Raw genomic sequence first — 3475 nt, forward strand, 5'->3', positions numbered from 1 at the left:
AGTGAATAAAAATAGCAATCTAGTGTTTGATAAACCCAAAGATCTCAACTTTTGGGATAAGAATTCATTATTTGACAAAAACTGTTGGGAGAACTAGAAATTAGTATGGCAGAAACTAGGCATGGACCTACATTTAACATCATATACCAAGATAAGATCAAAATGGGTCCATGATTTAGGCATAAAGAATGAAATCATAAATAGATTAGAAGAACATAGGATAGTTTACCTCTCAGACTTGTGGAGTAGGAAGGAATTTGTGACCAAAGAAAAACTAGAGATCATTATTGATCACAAAATAGAAAATTTTGATTACATCAAATTAAAAAAATTTTGTACAAACAAAATTAATGCAAATAAGATTAGAAGGGAAGTAACAAATTGGGAAAATATTTTTACAGTTAAAGGTTCTGATAACGGCCTCATTTCCAAAATATATAGAGAACTAACTCTAATTTATAAGAAATCAAACCATTCTCCAATTGATAAATGGTTAAAGGATATGAATATTTTTCAGATGATGAAATTGAAACTATTTCCACTCATATGAAAGAGTGTTCCAAATCACTATTGATCAGAGAAATGCAAATTAAGACAACTTGAGATACCACTATACACCTATCAGATTGGCTAAGATGACAGGAACAAATAATGATGAATGTTGGAGGGGATGTAGGAAAACTGGAACACTGATGCACTGGTGGAGTTGTGAATGAATCCAACCATTCTGGAGAGCAATTTGGAACTATGCCCAAAAAGTTATCAAACTGTGCATACCCTTTGATCCAGCAGTGTTACTACTGGGCTTATATCCCAAAGAAATAATAAAGAAAGGGCCAAAATGTTTGTGGCAGCCCTTTTTGTAGTGGCTAGAAAGTGGAAAATGAATCGATGCCCATCAATTGGAGAATGGTTGAGTTAATTATGGTATATGAATTTTATGGAATATTATTGCTCTGTAAGAAATGACCAGCAGGATGAATACAGAGAGGCTTGGACAGACTTACATGAACTGATGCTGAGTGAAATGAGCAGAACCAGGAGATCATTATACACTTCAACAACAATACTGTATGAAGATGTATTCTGATTGAAGTGGATATCTTCAACATAAAGAAGATCTAATTCAGTTCCAATTGATCAATGATGGGCAAAATCAGCTATACCCAGAGAAGGAACACTGGGAATTGACTGTAAACTGTTTGCACTATTGTCTTTCTACCCAGGTTATTTTTAACTTCTGAACCAATTCTTACTGTGCAACAAGAAATTCGGTTTTGCACACATATATTGTATCTAGGTATGCTTTAACACATTTAACATGTATGGTATTGCCTGTCATCTAGGGGAGTGGGTAGAGGGAGGGAGGGGAAAATTCGGTAAAGAAGTGAGGACAAGGGATAATGCTGTAAAAAAATTACCCATGCATATGTACTGTCAAAAAATTATCATTATAAAATTAATTAAAAAATAAAATTTAAAAAAAAGATTGTGTTTTACCTCCTTCCATTCCTTTGCAATTCATTTCATACAACATATATCATTGTGGCAATTGTCACTTAAGACTGATTACCCTTTAGCTTCTTATAGAAGAAGTCATGTTTAGGGAAGAGGTCTTGAAAAAATGATTTATTTTAATCTAACTTCTCCAATTCCATCTGACCTTCTGGAAAACAGTAAACAGAAATCTAGAAGCTTTCATTAAGCTCAAAGAACATTCAAGTTGCAACAGGCTTTTACTCTATTATAGAAAGAAAGAAAGAAAGGAAGGAAGGAAGGAAGGAAGGAAGGAAGGAAGGAAGGAAGGAAGGAAGGAAGGAAGGAAGGAAGGAAGGAAGAAAAGAATAACTCAACTGAAAATGGAATGGCAAAACCTGAGGCTATTGTTTCAAACAATTATATTTCTTTCTGACTATGTGAGGTCAGAGGAGATCTCAAGCTAACATACTGCCTTAAGAAATAGGAAGATTTCAATGAAATTATAGTTTTTTACTTGATGTTTGTAACTTGGAGTAGGATAGTTTCTAACTTCCCTTCCCCCCTCTCCATTAATAATAAAGGTATAATTTCCAAAAGGTATGAGAATTTCATGCAAATTTTGTTTATTTTATGATTAAATGCTAGTTATAAAACATATGTACAACCTTTTACTGACAAGAAAATTATGTACAAAAAAATCCCCAAATACACTGTCAGCCTCCTTAAGAAGCAGCATATCTAAACCTGAACCATTAAAAGAGATGTTGCTTATAATACATGCAGAATAAAGGCATTTTCAATTTTTAATATGACAAGATTTTTTTTGTTAAACCATGTCACATTTGTGACAAGAGACAAACTACTTATTTTGGCAGCTTATGACTTAATGAAGCATTTAAGTATCAATACAAGGCTTTATTAAATAGAAACATATGGCAAAACCGTATCATTATTTAGTTACTCAAATATTTAAGAACTGTTATACTTTAACAATGTAAATAAGACCTAGTTAATTTATCACTTCCTTGCTAAACTTCCAGAAGAAATATTTTTAAAGCTGTTTATACAACATCCCAAGATATTTGTAGCCATGATCAGAAATTGGTTCTTGTGGTCATCAGTTTCTCAGTCAAAATTTTTTTGTATGAGAAGATCTAAGAAAAAAAAAAAGGATGAACTGAACATGAGTTGGTGGTCTTTTGGTAGATAGTATTCATTCTTAGTTCAAACCACAACAATATTCATAGCTCCTGGAATGAAGAGTTTTAAGGGAATTTCCTTGCTTGTTTCCACTATATTTCCAATTAGGAAGATATGTCTTTGAACATGAAAATAAAAACCTTTTGGTTTGGATTTTTTGGATGTTTTTTGGATGTTTAGATGTTTCTACTAAATTCTCTTAGTCATTTGTTAACTGTTCCAGCAAATGAAAAGAAAATAGTGGACAGTGGAAGTATGTACCACAAATTTGGCTAGATATAACAAGACCTGAATAGGTAAGACTGGATGAATATTAAGTTGCATGGAAGCATTCTCTTAACTGTGGTATGCACAAATCCTCTCTCATTCTCAAGTCTGAATCAACTGAGTTTTGATTAAAATACTTCCATAAACATTTTGTTACACTTGAGGTAAAATTTACAAAGATTTTCAGAAATTGTAGTAATTGTCATTTTTATATACATGGCAATATCCTGCCAATAAAACATCTTTTTCTACACTACAAACACTTATTTAATCTTAGCTAAACAATATTGTGTGGAATAGATTTGAATATCACTGAGTCCCTTTCAGATAAGCTATATACAAAATGTAAGAAATCTTGGAAGAAGTCCATAATGAAATGATTATGCACTGAACAATGTCAGAAAATACAGTACAACTTTATTTTATACAATATATTTCATACAAATCTATTCAAATATTTTACAGGATTAGTGTAAATAATTCAATTATGGGACTAAATAAGAGATAATAAAAGAGGAAAAGAAATTAA

This window comes from Sminthopsis crassicaudata, chromosome 2, assembly GCF_048593235.1.
Source record: "Sminthopsis crassicaudata isolate SCR6 chromosome 2, ASM4859323v1, whole genome shotgun sequence".
Taxonomy (NCBI): domain Eukaryota; kingdom Metazoa; phylum Chordata; class Mammalia; order Dasyuromorphia; family Dasyuridae; genus Sminthopsis; species Sminthopsis crassicaudata.